We start from the raw sequence: 6967 nt of genomic DNA, 5'->3' as shown, positions 1-6967 counted from the left end.
AAGTAGGAAAGATTTCCTTTGGCTCATAATTTCAGAGGTTGTCCCTGTGGTGAGGCAGAACATCATGATGGGGATCTTGGGGTGGTTCAAAGCAGCTCACCTCATGGTGACCCAGAACTAGACAGAACAAGGAGGGTTTGGGGTCCCAATATCTTCAAGGGCATACCCTTAATGACCTAACTTATTTACCCCATCACCACCCAGTAGGGCCACAGGCTGGTGACCAAACAAACACATAGCTTTTGGGAGACATTTAAGATCTAAACCAGGCATGGTGGTAGAGTGTCTGACCTACCCAACAGTGAAACCAGAGTTCAAACCCCAGGACTGCCAAAAACCAAAAAAGATCTAAACTATCCTCTTGGATAGGCTATATCTCTTATGAATGAGAGGTAAAAAGAAAATGTTATTTATTGTCACACACTGGAAAACCACTAAGCCCTCCAATCTCCCTTGTCTGAGCACTTAGCAGTGCTGAAATAAGCACTGGACTGGCAAGACCCAGCTTTGGGTGCCACAAACACCAATTGCTGGTTGGGTGTGGTGGCTCCCACCTGGAATTAGCTACTTGGAAGCAAAGATTGGATGGATCACTAGCCTGGGCAAAAAGGAAGATCACCATCTCAACAAATAAACTGGGCATGGTGGTGCACACCTGTGATCCTAGCTAATATCAGAAGCCATGGAAAATCACAGTCTGAGGCAAAAATGTGAGACTCTACTTAAAAGATGACTGAAGCAAAAAAGGGACGGGAGGTGTGGCTCAAGTAGTGGAATACCTGCTTAGCAAGCACAAGGCCCTGAATTCAAACCCCAGTACTGCTAAGGAAAAAAAAAATGCTAATCATTTGACTTTAGGCAAGTCAATAAAGATTACTCTTTGAATGTGTTCATCTTTCTATAAAGTGATTTTCCCTACAAATTCACAGGTAGTTCAAAACCAAGAGATAATATATGTAAAACTGTAAACACTTAAGCATATTACAAAGGTATCATTTAGGACTGTTCTCAAAATGGTATATTTTTGCTTTACTCTCTTGTTTTTCCTTCTCCCAGTGGAAATCAAGCTGATCCTTTCAAAATTCTCTAACTTTACTGCCAAGATTGACGGTAGTTTTGGAGAAGAGTGGAATTGCTTACGATTGTGTTTGAACCTTTTCCTGTCAAATACCACTTGGGACAGAGACCCAAGTGCTATTCTACTTTATTTTTTTCAACAGTGCTGAGGATCAAACTCAGGACTTCATGCATGCTTGGCAAATGCTCTACTCCTGAGCTACACTCCCAACCCTGTCCTAATGCTTTAACAAGTCTCCTTCCTGAGCTGGCAGAGTGGCTCAAGTGACAGAGCACCTGCCTAGCAAGTATGAGGCCCCAAGGAAAAAAAAAAAAAAGAAAACCCCAGGGCCAGTAGAGTGGCTCAATTGGTAAAGTGCCTGCCTAGCAAGTGTGAGGCCCTAAGTTCAAACTTCAGTCCCACCAAAAAAAAAAAAATTTATTAGGGGCTGATGGAGTGCCTCAAGTAGAGCACTTCCTTAGCAAGTTGACTAGGATTATTTAACTTACACAGCATTTTCATATCTCAAAGAACTGCCCATTATTTTTTATTGTCTTCTAAACAATCATTTTAGAAAGGGGAGAGTCCATTTGTAAATGGGGAAATAAGACTTGTGGATTGTGTGTGTGTGGTTTTTTTTTTTTTTTTTGCAGTACTGGGGCCCCTTTTTTGCAATGGGTTTTTTGAGGTAGGATTTCAAGGACAATTTGCCAGGGCTGGCTCCGAACCGTGATCCTCCTGATATCTGCCTCCTGAGTAGCTAGGATTTCAGGTTTGAGCCACAGGCACCTGGCTAACCTTATTAATTAAACTTTCCAAGTCTTTTTTTTTTTTTTTTGGCAGTACAGTTTCAGAAAGCTCTAGAGGTTTTGAAAGTGTTCTAACCCTTAATAAGTAAAAAGTATTAAAGAGCTTGTGCAAGGAAAAGTAAAGCTAATTTACTGCTCCTTTATCAGGTAGTTAATGTTAGTCTGGATTTTATGATGTTTATATCTGTAATGTGTTGTCATTCAAATAAACACTTTTGCCAGGTGCTGGTGGCTCATGTCTGTAATCCTAGCTACTCAAGAAGATCACAGTTCAAAGCCAGCAGGAGCAAATAGTTCAAGAGACCCTATCTCGAAAAAAAAACCATCTCCAAAAAGGGCTGGTGGAGTGGCTTAAGGTGCAAGCCCTGAGTTCAAGCCCCATTACCGCAAAAAAAAAACAAAGCAAAAACACAGAAAACAAATGTTTCGGGGGCTGGTAGAATGGCTCAAATGGTAGAGGGTCTAGCAAACTTGAGGCTCTGAGTTCAGGTCCCAGTGGGAGTGGGGGTAGGAGCTCTAGCTCTTACAGGAGTTTTAGTCTACCAGGACTGCTTCATTTCTTTAGCCCCACATTCCTTGGCTTTGGCTAGATAGTTTCCCTATCAAGACAAATCTTATCACAGGTTTCTTCAAACAAGGTGCATCTGAGTTGTGGAAGAGGAAGGGGTAAATAGATCCAGAAGGAAAAAAAATTTTTGAAAGATATCAGTGGTGCTATTTTCCTCATTTCACAGATAAGGAACCTGGAGAACAGAGAAAGTGGGTTTCCCCTTTGCAGTTTGTTCCTCTGGTGCCCCGAGAGACCAAAGCAAGACACTGGAGATGTATTTAAAGAAAATTGTGAGATGTATTACTCCAGTTAAGCCCCATCACATTAAATGATTCGGAAAAAAAAAATCTTCAAGGTAGCCAAATGTGCAGCCAGCATTAGTTTGCCTTCATTGAGTGAGGTGTGTTTTATTTTAGCGGGGGGGTGGACTGGGGAATTGGACCTAGGTCCTTGGGCTAGCTGGGCAAGCATTCTACCACTTGAGCTATACCGCCACCCCAAAATCTCTCATTATTGAAATCACCCTACTTGCTTTTCTGCCATGGGGGCGGAGGCTATGGGGCCCTTTTCAACCCAGTCGTCCGCACCAGTGACAGACTAGGTCTTTGCCTCCACATTTTTGGGGAACCCGGCACCCTCGGAGAGAAAGAATGCCTGGCAGGTAGGCGCAGTGCGGAAAAGGGTAACCGACTAGAGGACAGCTCTTCCTGGCAGCTGCTGGGGTCTGCGGAGCAGCAGGAAACTTCGGAAGCAGACGGAGGTTCCCCACCCGCAAACGCGGGACGAGGCGGAGCATCCTCACACACTCACTGCAGGGCGGGGCTGGGAGGGACGGACCTTCCTCCGCGGTGCGGGGCGGAGCATCCTCACCTACGCGAGCGGGCAGGGGCGGGGAGGGGCGGAGGGGCGGGGCTTCCCCAGCGGGGTGGGGCGGAACATCCTCACCCACTCAAGGCGGAGCGGGGCGGGGCGGGGTTGAGAGGGCGGAGCTCGATCGGCCTCCTTGGTTCCCTCGACTGCGCATGGCACGTTGCGTCCCTCCCTCTCAGCAACCGGCCAGGCGGCGGCGCGGCCACAGAACTGTGGTGGCGGAGCCGAGACGGGGTCGGGACTGCGAGCTAACTCCACGACCAGGTACTGGGTGGTGGGGCCGCCTGGTGCGCTCCTCCGATCAGTCCCTCTCGCCCTGTCGCCGATTCCATCTCCTCAAGGGTGGGTCTTAGCGGCCATCCCGGCTCACCTTGTTTCTTAGGGATCCCCCTTTAACCCGCATCTTGGGTTCCCTCAATGAAGACTTGCAGCCCGGGAGCAGAATAGGCTTGGGCCTGGCGGGGAGACGCCGGAGACGACGCCTTCCCTCTCGATATCCTCCCGGAGCTTTCAGATGGGGACCTGGGGCCAAGTGTCATTTTGTTCCGCTCCAGCAAAGTAGCAGCAGAGCCTAATGCCGATCTCTCCTCCGCCCCCACCCTCATCTCATCAGATAAGGGACAGGCAACGGGTCAAGCCCCTAAAAGGACGCCAGATCCAGGTGACCCCTTAAATCGGTGTTCTTTCTGATAAGAATGTTTAAGTGCTCCCAGCAGATTTGGGGCTGGAGATGGGGGCGGGGAGTGAGCACGAGGGAGCGGAGTGAATAAATTAAAATGTTCATAGTTTCAGGAAATAGGGAACTAACCTGTCTGTCCAACCTTCTAAGATCCTAGCATACTTTAACCTAACCCCACACTCCCGCCTACAGAGGAAAAGCCGTTGGAATTAGTCTTCTTTTACCTAATATCTGTTCCAATATGTAGAGAGTTCTTCATGAACTCATTCATACCTTAGGGACCCCTGAGACTGCTTCTTGTTAAGAAAAACAAAACAAAACAAAAAACCCGAAATCAAATTTGAATATCTGTCTGAGACCAGGAGCCTGTTCATTTAGCCATTAGTTACAGTGCTGAACCCGTCAAATCTCTTTTCAACCCTTTAACCAGGCGTCAAGGTATCTTGGCTCAAATTCAGTGTTGTGACCTCAGACATGGAGGAAATTTAGAGTACTGGTGTTAAAGATAGAGGGGAGTGGAATCCGAGTAAATGAATTCTTCCCATACCATTTGGCATGGTAAGTGTCTTCTCAGTCATCCTTTTAACTTGGCACACCCAGACTTGAAACTTCTTCCTAGACTTCTGTAACACGCCAGGTTTGGATCCGATTTAATCAGTCCTTTACCACTTCCTTTCTGACATTGGGCATTTAACTTCCCTGAGCCTTAATTTCCTGAACTTTAAAACAGGGGATGATAATACTTACTGTGAAGTGATCTCTGTGAAGCATTTATCACAGTGCTTGGCACATAAATTTGTCATAAATGTTTGCCACTTTTATCATTTTTACCATTATTAACATTCCTGGAGGTATAGCAGCCCCTTGGGATGCAGCAATGAACAGGATTCATCCCAGGCCCTCAGGAATATCTATCTTAGTGGAAGAAGTAATCAGGCAATTAAGAGGGATTCATAGGTGTAAGAGTTGAATGAGGTGAGGATGGGGAGTCAGGGAGTGCTTTCCATAGCATTGGACACCTGATGTGAGTCCCAAAGTTAGCCTTGTCAACACTGGCAGTGGTCCAGGAGGAGAAACAGGGTCTCTCAAGAGTTTCCTTTGGGCTCCGTTTCTTACCTTTCAAGGGCGACACCCTAAATAAGGCTTGTTTCTCAGCGTTCTGCTTTTCTCTCTCTCAAAAAACGGTCTCACTGTGTAGCCCAGACTGGCTTCCAATTCATAATCCTCCTTCCTCAGCCTCCTGAGTGCTGAGATTATAGGTGTGTATCACCGTTCCCAACTCTCACCATTTTCTCTTTTAGTGGATTTGTTTTTTTTGGTGGCACTGTCAGGGCTTCACGTTTGCTAGGCAGGCCCTCTATTATTTGAGCCCCTCCACCAGTCTGATTTGTCACTTGTTAAGTGCATTTAAACTTTATCTACTTGACCCCCCCAAGTCCACATAGCCATCTCTAACCTCAAGCATTGGTTCTACTTTTCTAATTGAATGCTGTCTGTTTCTTCTTGGTATATATAACTGTCTTCCCAATCTTGGTATGATTTAAAAACTTGAAGTCCTGTGTCTACCAAAACCACTCCAGCCAGGAGCCTGTGGCTCATGCCTGTAATTTTAGCTACTTGGGAGGCTGAGATCAAGAGGATCAAGTTTCGAGGCCAGCCTGTGCAAATAGTTGGTGAGACTCAAATCTCCAAAATAACCAGAGCAAAATGGACTGGAGGTATGGCTCAAGCAGTAGAGCACCTGCTTTGCAAGCACAAAATCCTGCAAAAAACAAGACAAAACAAAAATGCCTCTGAGCTTTCCTGTCACTGTCATACTATTCTTTTCCTAATCATTTGGGCACACACACAAGTTGGAGCCATCAGTTACCCTCCGGTACAATGGGCTCCCTGACAATGTAGTAAGTCTGACATTTTGAAGCAGAGATTGGATAAGCACATATCTAGGAGTTTGTAAGATACTCTTCAAAGGGTGAAGAATGGGCTAGATGACTCCAATGTCCTTATTTTTGTGTGTGTGATATTTGGGCTTGAACTCAAGGCCTACACTTTGAGTCACTCCACCAGCCCTTTTTTGTGATGGGTTTTTTTCAAGATAGGGTCTGTTGAACTATTTGTCCAGGATGGCTTGGAACCAAGATCCTCCTGATCACTGCCTCCTGAGTAACTAGTATGACAGGCATGTGCCATGGTGCCCAGTCTAGTGTCCTTTCCAACACTTTGTAATTTCTTTATTCTTTCTCCCCAGCTCATCTATTTCTTTTTCTGAACATATATATATATATATATTTTTTTTTTTTTTTTTAAATAGTACTGGGGTTTAAACTAAGGGCTTCATGCTTGCTAGGCAGGTGCTTTACCACTTGAGCTACATCTCCAGGCCGCCTCTATTTCTTAATGTTCCCAATGTCACAGGCTCTTATCCCCACAAATGTGGCCCACTATAATTGTTGCCTAGTTGGCATTCCTTTCTCTGGGTTATTTTTTCTTCTTCCCTTCCCCATTCCTCTGTAGATTAACATTCCTTACAGTGTTCCTTCCAACAAGACTTCACAAATGTCAGTTCCTGTGATAGTCCACATATCAGCAACATCACCACTGGCTTGGAATTCTTTAAGTCCTGTTTGATATTCCAGGTCCACTGCCACTCATAGTAGTCTTCCTTTGCTGAGCTCTGTAAGAAGCTATTTATTGATATTTTTATGTTTCTGTTTTGCTATTTATCTATGTGTACCACTTTCACAACTAATTTATTTTTTGCCATACTGGGGCTTGAACTCAGGGCCTCACTTACTATGCCCTACCACTTGAGCCACTCCGCCAGCCCCCACAACTAGTTCATAAGGCACTTCCTTTCCAGCAATGTGTGATAGCTTATGCTTTTTCTTTTTCTTTTTCTGGCAGTACTGGGGTTTGAACTCAGTGCCTTGCCCTTGCTAAGCAAGTACTCTACCATTTGAGCCATGCTTTGATCCTTTTTTGCTCAAGTTTATTTTTCAGAT

General features: G+C 45.4%; 1 protein-coding gene across 13 annotated transcripts in view; it reads left to right on the top strand.

Annotated features, from left to right (window-relative positions):
• The first annotated feature begins 3424 nt into the window (after positions 1–3424).
• The window catches only part of Strada (STE20 related adaptor alpha), a 40415-nt gene continuing 36872 nt past the window's right edge, over positions 3425–6967 (top strand). For 6 of the 13 annotated variants that reach the window (XM_074045400.1, XM_074045395.1, XM_074045397.1 and 3 more), the window contains exon 1: positions 3425–3550. The gene's annotated coding sequence lies outside the window, so the exon portion shown is untranslated. Of the gene's footprint in view, positions 3551–3584; positions 3629–3899; positions 3948–6967 lie in introns of those variants that run through there. The other 7 variants (XM_074045396.1, XM_074045391.1, XM_074045392.1 and 4 more) reach the window with 6 other exon arrangements.

This window comes from Castor canadensis, chromosome 11, assembly GCF_047511655.1.
Source record: "Castor canadensis chromosome 11, mCasCan1.hap1v2, whole genome shotgun sequence".
NCBI lineage: Eukaryota > Metazoa > Chordata > Mammalia > Rodentia > Castoridae > Castor > Castor canadensis.
Note: the sequence above shows the minus strand (reverse complement) of the source record. Positions and strands in the feature narration are given on the sequence as shown.